Source organism: Antechinus flavipes, chromosome 6 (assembly GCF_016432865.1).
Source record: "Antechinus flavipes isolate AdamAnt ecotype Samford, QLD, Australia chromosome 6, AdamAnt_v2, whole genome shotgun sequence".
Taxonomy (NCBI): domain Eukaryota; kingdom Metazoa; phylum Chordata; class Mammalia; order Dasyuromorphia; family Dasyuridae; genus Antechinus; species Antechinus flavipes.
In genome coordinates, this window is record NC_067403.1 from 44826849 (window position 1) to 44841933 (window position 15085).

Consider the following 15085-nt stretch of genomic DNA (forward strand, 5'->3'; position numbering starts at 1 on the left):
GACATTATAGGGTTCTGATTCTGGATTTTTTTATTTGTGCATTGCTTAATAAAAATTGACATTTATAGCATCTTTCAGCCAAACAGCACCAGGACTCAAACATTTATTCAGCATTAAAACTATATGTTTATAGACGATGAATTTTTGTTCTTTCCACACTTCCAAGCTGTCCCTTCCACCATTATTGTGTGAAATAAATTGCATGTTTTCCTTTTCTCCCTCCCCCACTGACTCACTGTTTTTAATAGATAAGCAAATGACAAAAAGTGCAATTTTGGAGGGCATCTTAAGAAGCAACTTTCACGTTGGTATAAAAAATCATTATTTATATAAATATATTATATATATGAATTATTGTTACATATTATTTATTAATTATTCTTCTGTGATCTTCTTTGGTTCTTCTATAATAAAGGATTATATTAATTAATATGCAAAATAACTTGTAACTCTTTTATGCTCCAGTCCAAACCTGGCTCCACCAATAATATAATGCCTTCTGGAAAAATGTTACCATTCCATCAGAACCAGTTTATTCTTAATATTTCATGAATATAGTACAAGACAGGTAATACAAATATACAATCATTCCTCCCCCCATAGAATGTAAGCACCTTGAAGACTAGACTTATTTTCCATTGGAAACTTCTCCATCTAGAAGTACCAAAGGTGTCTCATTCAATAAGCAGTAAATAAATGTTTGTATGGATTTGATCAAAATAGCATGAAGGGTTGCAACAATGTCTACAAGAGGTAGTTATCTTCTTTGATATTTTGTTATGCAGTTAAACCCTCCAATCCTTAGAGATTCTGCAGTGATCTGACATGTTTTGTCTAGACTTTTTGGAAAGACTGGCAAACATTTCCTTAATTCCTAAATTCCGCTTAATAAGTTAACTCTAACAAAATCATATATCCAACCCTATTAATGTATATGTGTATGTGATAAATATACATATATATGCAGATATACACATATATATGTGTTATACATACACACACATATACACATGTGTGTATATATGTATATAATATTATATATATTTTGTCCTACATATTAGTGTGTGTATATATATATATATATATATATGTATAATTATATATACTCCTCAAGGGTAGGTATCCATATGGCATACCCACAATACCTAACAGAATATTTTTTACCTAATAGATATCCAATCATTTTTTTTTCAATTGGATTAAGGAAATATGGGTTCAAATTGTACGTTTGCCCCTAACTAGCTATATTATTTTTGGACAGTCTCATCATGGGCCTTGAGTTCTGTTTTTAAAATAAAAAAATAAGGGTTTTTCTAGCTCAATACTCCTTTCAACACTTAATACGTTATCTATCAACAATAGTCCTGGATCTGACATTGGGGGACGTGGATTCAGAACTTCTTTCTGTTGACTTGAATGACCTTGTCATTAATAGAAGTGACCTTGAAGATCATTCCACCCTTCTGAGACTCTTCTTTACTTCTCTGTTAAAAATGGATTGGATCCTAAACCTCGGCAGTGCTAGAATCCTGTGCCCATATGAAGCTTTCCTGTCTGTACGTGTCTGGCTTTGGCCGAGACAGCTGATGCTCATCAAGGCAAAGGGTAGGAGGTACTGTCAGTGTTGGCAAGGTACTGCGAATTAGGCTCGGAGCCCTCCTTCTGTTGTTGTCACAGACGAAGCGCCCAGGACCCATTTCCATCCCCAGTTTGCTCCACCCTTATTTGTTTATCATGTTCATTGCTTTACTTTTTTTTTTTTTTTTCTGCTCATGCTTTAGGTGTCCATGCCAGCTCTGCATTTTTGATGACATAAATTTGGTCTATAGCTATTCTATTTGATCTGGTATTCCAGGACAAAAGGCACATGGACTGTGATATGCGGTATAGAAGAGATAGAGAACAAGAGATAGAAATAGCAAGAGAGAGAATACATTATCTCTCTAAAATGTTTATTATTAAATGTACTTGCTATACTTACATAATAATAAAATACATGCAAATAAAAACATAAAAATCTTGTTGTTCACAAGAAATCAATTTTGCAGATTCCTTATTTTCCTTTAGAAGTGATAATTCATTATATTTAAGGTGAATTGCAATTTTCCTTTCCTTTTATTTTAAAATTATTTATTATTAACTTAACTTGAAATATCAGCAAAGACAACCAAAATTTTTTATAACTCTCCATATCAAATTATGTTATTTCATCAATTTCTTTCATTTTAAATCATAAAACATTTATCACATATCTGTATTTTAAAATGACATCTTTTCTCTAATATTTGATTCTTCTCACCTTGTGCTTTTGGTTGTCTGTTTCAAACACTACCCAGTAGCCTTAAGGTACCCATGATTTGTAACCATGGTGAAGGTTGGAGAAGAAGGTGAAGACCTTCCCAATGAATATATTCTTTAGTACTGCACTTGGAACTTTTTGAATACTCTTAATTATTATTGAATTAAGTAAATATAGTTAAATTAAATATTATTAAAATTTGCATTACTATATAAAATTCTACCAGATATTTTAAATCCTTCAATATATTATCAAAGATCATTTTATTCCATTTTTTCATTTAAGTGAATCTCAGCAATGTTAAGTAGAAAAATACTTCCTAATAAAATTATCAACAAATTGACAATTTCCTCATGTTTTTTAACCTTTTGTCAAACCAATCACTTTTTCAAATATATATATATATGTATATGCATAAGTATATTCTCTCAAATATTTTTACTGGATATGCCCTTTTCTTTATCTTTTTAATATTATTTTAACATTTATAATTTGCAGGAGAAACAAAGAAGGAAAAGTGTCCCTGCATTTAATAAAAAAATCTTTTAAATTAACTTATTAATTAACTTAATCAAAAGAAACAAAAGCAAAAACAATAATAAATAATAATCATTTAAATCCAAAACTGAATCAATTTATCCTTAGAATTCTTTTTCAAGGGGAAAAAGAAAAGAAAAAAATCCTGTCATTCTGCAATGCTCAATTTACATAGTGTGCTTGGAAAAGAATCAACATATCCATAGCTGATTGAGATTGCTCCTTAAATCATGAAATTACATCCACCCCAGGAGTTGTGATTACTTTCATCAGAAAGGTGAAAGTTCCTTGCTCGGTCAGATTACTTTCAGCAATGTGTCACTAGCTTGTTGGCCATATGTTTCCCGTTGTAAGATGCCCTGTGAGAGTTATGGATACAGTTTTGCCGCCAGGGAAATGATAGATTCCTCTCCGTTTAAGACATTAACTTTATTCCACTTTGTTCTAACACTGTGTACAGACAATGAGAATGATATAGTAGCTCCCTGTTTTCTCAAAGAAGATAATTCAACATGAGCCTCACGAAGCATCTCTCTGACCTTATCAAACCTGACTTACTTTCTCCACCCTTCTTGGTTGCTGTTTTTTGTCTCCAGTCACCAATCTCTCTGTTCACTCTTAAGTCACTGTGGAAATCTTAAACTAAGTGAGTTAGAGTTGAGATTTGCTCTCAGAATTACCCATGGTATCCAGATCACTTCCCTGATGTATATGCAATTTCATTTATTCAGCTGTAGCAACTGATGTGGAAAACCAGAAGGTAGAATCACTGGCTCTTCTGATCTTTTAAGTAGAGAGCATTTAGGATGGTGAAAATGAAATTACCAACCCACAAAATATTTTACTCCCATAGCTTGAAATTTTATCTTAAATTATGGGAAGAGCTCTCTTTCCCAAATCAGCTTCACTGTCCAAGAAGGATATACAATTTTTGTATTTCATTATTTCCTATTTTTTGGCTTCCTGAATCTATTGACACCCAACAGATTAAAGATAGTTGTCCCAATTTAATTGAAATATGAACTCTTTTAGAAAAAGTCTCAATTTCCCCCACCTACACTGAAGACTTTACTTAGTCTTACACATATCTACAATAGTACCTTACATAACTTGTTATTTTGGATTGTTGTCATTTTGTTTTGTTTCTGTTTGTTTGTTTTGGTGGGGACAGGTTAGGATGATGATCTACATTTGAGATTTCATAAACTTGTGGAATACCCAGCATAAAAATTCCCTCTACAGATATAAATAAACCACTTGTCTGTAACTTCAAATCTGGGACTTTTAAGTTTTGGGAACTTTAACTTTTGTTTTGGAGCCTGAGATTTGGAATAATTTATCTGTGGTTACATAGCAAAAAAAAATGTTTGAGATACAAGATTTGAACTCATCTTCTTTCTTCCAAGTTTAACTATCTATTATGTTGCCTCTCACGTCACAAATTTTAGGGGCAAGTGTTAAATATTTCCAGGGTTTAATGCAATGTGAATGTTACTTATTTAATCTGATTTTATGAGCCTTCATTTTTATCAATAAATCCTTCATCAGTTTCTGTCACTATTCAGATTACAAAGAATAGAAATGTGTTATGAATGGCTGTCCATAGAGGATCAGGAATAAATAGGTACTTTGTACATGTTTTTTGATGATGATGAATAGCTGAAAATAGGAGGAACTTTGGTCCCTTCAGCCAGGGACTAAGAGCATAGTAATCATACAGATGAAAAGGGAAACAGATTGTATTAAAATAAGCTGTTTTTTTCATATAAGAGAGAGAGAGGTTTCTCTTATTGAGCATCAAAGATCTCCATCAAGGCACTTTGACAAGGGCTTTTATTTCTCATCCATGAGCCATTTGTCTTTGGCCTAAAAGAGTCAGTTTCCTGATTTACCAAATCCTGTGTAATCTTTGACGCTTAGAATTTGTATCCATCTTTATCTCCTCATGAAAGAAAAGGGTATTTGTGTCATGTGACCTGTGTTTCAAAACTGCAAGAATTTCTTGTTTTCTCTTGGTCTTTGCTCTACTCATTCTCTTGCTATACAGAACTGGTTAAGTGATAGCAAATCAGAGGGAAAGCGGAAATGCTGTCATAATACCTTACCTACCTTCTGCTTCCCCTCATTCAGCTGCTACCTTTGCATCTGAATCCTAGAACTGCTTGACATTATGATTTACTTTATTTCATATATCCATTAATGTTATCCTGTATCATTTTGACAACCTGTCAGAGTTCTGCTGCTGACTCTGCCTACTAAGTGAGTTCTCATCAAATAGTTTTTTTTCAATGTAGCTTTCTCCTAGAGATTCATAATCTTGCTAAGACTGGAAATGGGTCTGGATCAGGCAGAAAGGTTTTTTACAAATATCCTCCAACACTTTTTGAACTAGAAAAAAAAAACGGTGGTTTAATAAGGTATCATGTATTTGTTTATTTTTAACGGAAATTATGATTTTATACAATGGATCACTATTTATTGAATACATATTTCCTAAGTACCTACTGGGTTTAGAAGACCATGATAAGTACTGACAGAAGTACAAAACATAGAGAGGCACAATTTTTTTGCTACCATTGAGTTTATAGCTCAGTAGGAAAATGTACAAACACGAATAACTTGATAAAAACCAATATGAAGGGACTGTTCCCAATTATCAAATCATTAATGATGGGTATCCCCCAGGAGATATTTTTAGATTTGCTCTAAGTGTGTGAGCAGAATGATTGATTAAAAATCATGTCTTCAAGGAAAAGTTTATTTTAATGATTATGGGCTTGATAAGTGAGAATTAACATGATTTTGATAGTAATTTTCAATAGTGATTGAGAGTTATTTTTAAAATTCCTAAACTATTGCTCAGAAATACTTAAATAACAAGTTGTGCAGGCAAGAACAACAGTGGTTTCACATTTATACAAACAGTTTTCGTCCTTTAAATTACAATTTTCAAAAGCGTTTCTGTAATCCCACTGAACTAGAAGGACAATTCAGAATGAGTTGTGATGTTTCCACTCAACTGTCAGATGAAACTAAATTGAATTTTCCTATTTTTTATTCAACCCATCAAGTCTTCTTTAAAAGTTGCAGAGGGAAGGATATCAGCAATTCTGAACCCAGGAAGCCAGAGCCTTCAGTTTGAAAATTAAAATCAACTGAGAATAAGCTTCATTTTCTTATACATAGAGCAGAGGTGAGGGGAATGGAAGTTTCAATAAAGAGGGTCAAATTGAAAAGTGCTTTAGAATTCAGGTTGTATTTTAGTACATGGAAAAGAGACATGTGGGTCTATTGGGAAGAGGGCCTTGCTTTCAAAAAATAGATAAACACTCTATATTCTAGTACAGAAATAGCAGAATAAATTGATATGATGGTAATTAGGAGAGACCATTTTCCTGAGATGAAGAAAAAATCAGTTTCAACTAAAACTCTGGAAAGAATGGGACACTAGCCAAACCCAAGGTCCATCATATCATATTTTGTATGACAGAGACTAAAAAATCTGAGATTTTTGCCTCTCATCCACTACTGAAGTTTACATTTATCATGTAAAGACCTGAGTACTGACAAGGAGGCACTCCCCCATCCTTAGCTTTAAATTTTTATTTATGCCTGGCAGATAAAATAGCAGCAATAAAGAAACATTCATATGGGAAATTCACAAAGGAAAAATCAGTGATAGAACTTTGCTTCTGCAGAAAGGATCTCATACCAAACAAATATCACTTAAAAGATATATTGATGTCCCATTGCTGCTTTTCTGTGGGTGGAAAAAGGGGGAAAAAACTGACAAAGTAGACAGAACACAACAGTTAGAGAAGAAGAGAAGAAAGATTGTAGTAATATGAGGAGAGAAGGGAAAAGAAAGGTCACTGTTGAACCACATTAAGTGACCTCTTTTTGCCCAAGAATTTTTATGTGACCCCCAGTATGTTGGTATATAAAAATAGTCATACAAATCAAATATTTTCTGATAATAAATCATAATTTCATGACCCCCTCCATTCAGTTACAAGACTTCACTTGAAATCATGAACCACAATTTCAGTTTTTATGCCAAACTATGTGAAAGAGAGTGTACCTTCAAGGATTTTGTATGCTAATAGGAATACCACACAAATATGAGAATGGTGACAGGGAAGGAAATGTTTGGTATGAATAATAAGAATTGTAAATTAATATATGGAGAATTCAATTGACAAACTCCAGTAGCAATGATACTTTACTATATTCAGGAAACAAAAAATCTGGAATAAGCCATGTGTGTCCGACATGTTAATATTGAGTGTGTAAACCTGCCATGCCCCAGAACTGGAAGCTCCACCAAGCCCTGGAATTCACGTGTTAAAAGTATCCTATATCCCTGTACCTTCTCCCTCTGATTGAATTAATATTCATAATTCAAAAACCTACATTGAAGAAGCTTTCCCAGACCCATAATATCTTTGTATCTCAACACTCTGGACTTCTATATTCCCTCCCATTCCTCATACATGTATCTATAATTCCATCCCCAATTCCTTTTTTAGCTTTCTTTTAAATGTTCTCTTCCCTCATTAGAATGTAAACTCCTTGAGGGTCTTTGTTTTTACTTGTTTTTATTTGTATTCCTGGCATTTAGCACAGTACCCGGCACACAGAAAGCATTTAATAGTGGCTTCTTGACTGACTGAGTAGGAATGAAGATAGAAGTTCTAAATTTAAGTGAATATATTCTCCAGAGAATGGAGAATGGCTTGTGTAGATTAATGGTGTAGTAATCCCTACCTGTATAGAAGGTATTGATACATGTAGGGGACCAGAAAGAGTCAGATATAGGCTTCTCCTATGCACTAAAAATGTATATATGCTATAATTTTATTGTGTTATTTGTTTGTTTGCCTCATTTCATCCCTGCTTGTTCATCATCTTTTTTACAATGCATTGAACATGCTTTAATACTTGACTCGATCGTTGATCTTAACAGAATTGTAGCAAGGGAGCTTGGATTATAGAAGTGATGATGGGAGAAGAATCTGATATGTAGGCTAGACTAGTTCCTGTTTTATTTGTTTGTTTCTTCCTTAAAATGTAAGGAAATCATCCTTAATATTTAATTTAGGGTTCTAAAGACCTAAGTAAAAAAAAAAAAGAAGAAAGAATTGGTAAGAAAAAGGATCTGGAAAAGATGGGCAGTTTTGTTTAGATATATGGAGATGAAAGGGGTAAGAAGTTATAGAATGATAAACCAAAAGGTTGGCAGGATAAAGGGAAAAGTATATATTTGTTTGATTTTTTATTGGGATTGACTTTTTTACTTGTTTTATAATACAAAGGACTTTAATATATTCTTAGGAGATATCAATTGGCTAATTGACTAAAATCAGGCCTATTCTCTACCATATTTGATTTTTTGTGATCTTATTTCACCCATGGACTCCAGGAATTACCCATGCACACAATGCTGAAACCTATATTTCAGCCATAGTCTACAATTACCTATATAATCCATTCTCTCAGTCTATGGGGAGTGTATTCACTCAATTTTAGAACTTCTACTTTGAGTCCTACTCAGTCAATTGAGGACTCTTTTAATTGCTTTGTATGTGCCAGGAACCGTGCTAAATGCCAAGAATACAAATAAAAACCATTTCTAACCTAAACTTTCCAACTATCTCTTGCATAGCTCAGTCTAGATATTCTGAGGTTGTATTAAACTCAGTATGTCCAAAATTAAACTTATCTTTTCCTCCAAATTACTTTTTCTTCAACTCTGCTTTTTCTTGGTGAATTTCCCATTTCTATTGAATTTATAATATTTCTTCTAGTCATGAAGGCCCATGAAATAGAAATCATCTTTGATTATTAATTTTTTAAAAAAAATTTTGATGATCTTGTTTTTACTTTTAACAAAGAAAATTAAGCAAAACTAATAATACAATGACCTCATCTAGTAGCGCATCCCTAACCTCTCCACTTAAAAAATGGCAATTTAATAAAAAATTATTTTCCTTCCCTCCAGTGGTGTACTGAAATTGGCTCAAATTGGGAGACTCTTGAGGGTCACTTGTTAATATCTTCAGAATGTTTATGAGCTTGACAAAAATAGCCACTACACAATTTGATCAGTCCTATACCAGTAATATTAATTGTTGCTTTTTTGGTGTGGATATGAATTATAATCAAGCATGTTTTCAACATATTGTCTATCTTAAATGGTTGTAGTTTTAATAATGCTCTTTAAAGGTGAACTTAATTGTACTTCTGATTGTGCTAACATAATACTGTGGGAAGGAGAATATGGAATAGTATAGAGTTCTAGAATTTTTTTTCTAAAATCATCATTTAGTACTACTTAAATCTCCTAATTGCAAGTATTTGGCAATTCAACATTTGAAATAAAATATATATTTCTGGATAAAACTTAGTCCATTACCAATTTAATAAAAATTAAACCAAGCTAGGAACTATAGCTAAAGAACTTGAAAGTGAAATTTAAAAATTGATTGAATTCTGGAAATGAGATGGTGACATATAGTTTATGAGCTCTTACTGCTGTATAACACGATATCATGTACTATTTATGCTTTTTCTCCTCATTTTGATTTGTCAGAGAGACTAGCTAACATTAATTTCTTGCAAGATCTTGCTTTAATGATTGACATTCTTGAAGAAATTTCATTATTTTCAATTGCATTGCAGTCAAGATCAACTTCCATTCAGAAAGTATAAAATTTAATCAAACACACCATAAAAGTTTTGGAAAATATAAAGACTGATACTGGAAAACTAGAATCTCATGTTGAAGTTTTGATTAGATGAGATACGTTTAAATACATTTTATCAAATAAAAATCATAAATTAAATTCTCTTCCAAAAATGTATTACTAGAACATATAATCCAACACACGGATTTACTTCTTTTATTGAACAGAAAAAGAAAGTATTTTTTATTGTTTTAATTTCTTCATAATTTTTTAATTTGCCTTGTGTAACACTAACTTTCACAATGGATAGGTGATGAAGAGTATATATGTATATATATATGTGAAATTTAATGGAATTTTTAATGACACTGATTTAAACAATCTTTTTGTAGATGGTAATGTAGAACAAAAAATGATCTAATTCTTGTAATTATACACAACACTAAAAAGATAGCACTATTGTAATTAGTAATTCTAAATTCTAAAATTTCACTTTAATTAATATAATATGTATAAAGGTAAGAAATAGTTTAGCAACTAGGTAGCATAGTGAATAGAAAGATAGGCCAAAAATCAGGAAGATCTGAGTCCAAAAAAAAAAAAATCCTGAAACCTCAGATATAGCCATTTAATACTGTTGACCTGAGTTTCCTAATCTGTAAAATGAACCTGGAGAAGAACATGGCAAACCACTCCTGTATCTTTGCCAAGAAAATCCTAAATGGGATCGCAAAGCTCAAACACTATTTAAATAATTGAACAACAGGAAGATCACATATCAGATTCAATGAATGTACATGTATGTATACATATATGTATATATATATACACATTTGTGTGTATACACACATACACGTATGTATGTGTGTTTTTAGGGAAAGGAGTTGGTGGGTTGGAATGCAATTCAATTTCCCAACTCATGGTTGGCCAAAATCAATGAGAGCATTCTGTGGGAATCAATTAACTATGTGAAATTCACAATAAACAGTATTATTTATTTTCATATTATTTCTGTCATGTGATATATATCATTTTTATTAATAACAATTACAATGAACTCATGAGTTTGTAAACACAAGTATAGGTATGCATTTATGTTTGAATGTGTATGTACATACACATGCATTTACACATGTATAATATATACATACACATGTGTTTATGTTTATTTATTTGTTTGTATGAAAATAAAAAATTCAACTCCATTTTAATGCCAGTCCCAAACAAAAATAAAATTTGATATCTATCTGTTAATTCATTCATTCATTCAACTGTATGTCATAAGTTTAACAATGGTCATGTTATATCTAGTTAGTTTTTCCTGTCTGGATACTTAAAATGATCTCTTTTGAGTTATCATAAGTGTTTTTGCAGAGTCCCTGCAATCTAGAGTTTTATGTCATCAGTACAACATCATTCATGAACAGAGGACATCACTTACATGGAAGTACAAGACGTTTCTATGTCAGTGGTCAAAACTTTGTTGAGCATACCTTTCCTTGTTTTATGCTCTGTCAATAATCAGAGGGTCACTGGATAGAACTATCTTTGTGACTACATTTATCAAAGAATCTCACTTATTATTAACACAGATGTGAGAAATAACCTAGTTGGAAAATCCCTTTAACAATGCTTTTTGCTCCACTCACTTATTATTAACACAGGTGTGAGAAATAACCTAGTTGGAAAATCCCTTTAACAATGCTTTTTGCTCCACTAAGTCAGTTCTCTTCCTTTTCTCTCTCCTTTTTTCAACAATCAAAAGCATGGAAAATTGTTATGTTATTTGTACCTTTCAGTTTATTATGTGCTTGGAATAATGAAAATTTGTGTTTTCAATGCACTAATTGAATATTCAAAAATATATTATGAAAATAACCAAATATGAAATTATATCATGTTCATGCTGACTTTGGGCACATGAGACCAACTCCATCAATTATTATTTATTTGTTTGTTAGCTTGTTTTTTTTTTTCCTGCCCTCCCAATTCAACCTGTACTCATTTTTCCACGTAGCTGCAATTTCCTATTATCTTTTGATTTCATAAATCATAGATGTATTTATATCAATGAGGAAATAATTCACTGATCAATGCATAAAGACCTCACATTTAGAATAATTAAATTAATGATAAAACATCATGTTATAAAAGCTGTCAAATTTGTAGCTTCTTCTGCCTTTAGCTAATCTAACTTTATCACTATGAAAATAAAATAGAACTAAGGACTCTTATCCTGGTTCACATCCTCTCTCAGGGTATTAGAGCACTCCTCACACTATACTCCTACCCCAATCTTGTCCCAAATGTCTGTAGACTTCTCCATCTGTATCCCAATCTCATGAAGGGATAGACATATAATTCTATGATTTTTTTCCCTGTATTTATCCATACGGACTCAATCTGGTGCATTTGTTGGATCTGGTTGTAAGAAGGTTTTGGGGGTTTTTTGTTTGTTTTCTTAAGGAAGTTTGTCACACTGATTCCTACTACTATTCCAAATTGACTCTGTCCTTCCCATTTAATTGATATTTAACAAATGTTTGTCGAAAGCTGATTTTAGAAAGGCCTGGTACGATTTACTTGGATTGATACTGAGTGAAACAAACAGAACCAGGAATACATTGTACACAATAACAGCAAGAACGTGTGATGATCAACTATTAAAGACTTGTTTCTTTTCAGTGTTTCAATGATCCAAAGCAATTCCAATAGACTTTGGACAGAAAATGCCTTCTGCAACCAGAAAAAGAACTATGGAGACTGTAAATCAACACACCCTATGTTCTTTTCTTTTTTCTATTTTTAAAATTTCTCCCATGGTTTTTCCCTTTTGCTCTGATCTTTTTCTCCTAACATAATACATAAAGCAACGTGTATTAAAAATAAAAAGAACAAAAATATTTTTTGAACTGAATACTAAGATGGTTATTAACTTCTCTGAGTTCAAATAATGTGTTCTCACTATATTTCAGAGTGCTGATAAAACTTACAGGTATGATTTCTATGCTTTGTAATCAAAGATGTCAAAGTGTTATTCTAATTTTCTGAATAGAGAGAAAAGTAGCAATTTCAAGCTGTAGGTGGAGATATATGGTTTTACATCCTGCTCAAGTTCCAGAATGGATTACTAAAGATATAGTTTGAAGGGTTATAATAGGAATTACTGATTATTTTGAGGTATCTTGTTTTATTAAGAATAAGTCACTTGCTTTTTTAAAATAGATTTACTAAAAAGGTAAGCAAGCAGAGGACTATAGGGGAAATGATATAATCTAAATATTATTCATAAAACTGATGAAATATCTTATGATGCTCTTAAAGATAAAAGGAAGGGATATAAATTTCCCAGTAGAGAAATTAAGTGTGTTCAGACTTCATTAATTAATACTGTTTTTGAGTCAATTCTTTTTAAACCAAGAGCATTTTTACCTGATTTCTAGATAATATAGACTCCAGTATCAAATACATTAAATTGTAAAAAGTTAAATTGAAATAGAGGACCAAAATAATGAAACAAAACATCCAATGAGAATAAATATAAAGTTCTACATTTGGGGTTTAAAAAATCAATCTCACAATTATAAGATAGGGGACATATAGCAGCACAGTTCCTGACACACAGTAAGTGCTTAAGAAAGTTTCCTTTTGATGATTTACTAGAAAGAAGTTTTAGTGGACAAGCTCAATTTGAATCAGCATTGTGATGTGACAACGAAAGAATTAATATTATCACAAGCTGCCCCTTCTGCCTTCTTTCCCTGAGGTGTAGATTTAAAGCCAACTTTAACTTAGTCCTCTATCTATGGAGATAATGTGATTTGTTAACTTTTCTCGGCAGGCAGCTCTCTCAGATAATGATTTTGAACTTAGACTAAACTAGAAAGTACAGCGGTCTATCCTGAGAAGATACCTAACTTTTGGATTATTCTTAAAGTAACCCTCTTCCCTAAACTTCCTTTTAAATGTCTTACCCTCCTCCAACATACTTCACCACCGCTACTTACTTCCACCTAACACTTTAGACTTACCCCATCTCTCAATTCACCTGTTAATTTATGGTCAAAATATATTTATCCTCTTTCCTGGCTGAAGTAAATTTCCCAAAGATCCATTCCCTTTAAAAAAAAAACATTGAAAAAACATGGGGAAAAAAACTACCTAATTTAAACTCATCCTGGTAGTCTCTATGCAGAATAGTCATTCTTCTATTCTTTAAAGAATTCTGGAAAATTTGGGCCATTTTAACACTCAAGAATACATCACTATTTAGACTTTCTTTTATTTCTCTACATATCTCTCTCTCTCTCTCTCTCTCTCTCTCTCTCTCTCTCTCTCTCTCTCTCTCTGTGTGTGTGTGTGTGTGTGTGTGTGTGTGTGTATTATCATCATTCCCAAGCCCATAATAGAATACAAATGCTTGAAGCCAGGAAATGTTTTTCACTTTATCTTTGACTCTTCAGCCTCTAACACAATACTTAATAAATTCTTGCTGTATTTAAATCATACTTTGAGTTGTGATTCAGATAGATGACAATGGGGTTCTTCCCAACTTTCCAATTCTGAGATAGGATATATTTTTTAATTTTTATTTTTTTAAATTAAAGCTTTTTATTTTCAAAATATATGCATGGATAATTTTCAACATTCACCCTTACAAAACCTTGTGTTCAAATTTTTCCCTCCCTTCCCCCAACCCCTTCCCTGGACAGCAAGTGATTCAATATATGTTAAACATGTTCAATTCTTCTACACATATTTCCACAAATTTGATATGTGATATTAACATAATCAATGGGCAAGAAAAATCAGCATTGAAAAGAGAATGATTTTTCTAGTTTTAGAAAGAAACAAAACCAAAATGATTCAGAAATCATGATTCATATTTCTATGAGATTAAAATTTGGAGTAAAATGTTTAATAGACACATCGATTTGGGGAATGTTTAGAGACTAAGATTCTGAGGGCACCAAAAAAAGAAAGAGTTTAAAAATAAAATGAGTTTATGAAAATGAAATTGCAGTGTTTACTTGGGTATAAACTGAAGAAGGTAAAGCAAGATAAGACATCAGTGACTTTTTTAAAAAGCTGAATTCAAAGATTAAAAGTTAAATACTGTCTTTGAATGAATTAAATAAGATGAGAGAATAGGAAGTACTATAAACTAATTTTTAAAACCAGTTTGTCTTCTACTTTGGTTCACAAACACTTTAATAGAGAGGCTGGCAGGAAATAAAGTGAAGAAAAGCTAAAGATTCAGTCAGCTGGATGCTCTTAGCACACAGGTTAGACTTCAGGAATGTAAGCTGTTGTGACAAGAGCATAAACTCTATGTTCACTGCAGCTGTAACTTAGTCTCAGGAGAATAATTTACACACAGTTTTTGGCTCACAATCAGGAAAACTTTCATCCCAATAAATTATGAAATCATGGGGCTGGAGGGGACAAGGAAGAAACAAGTCATGTAGCCTACCCTATTGTCCAAACAGGTTTAAGCCAAAACCATTCCAGAAGCATGGTTCCTCCCCTTGCTCTTAAAAACCATTAACAAAGGAGATTTCAA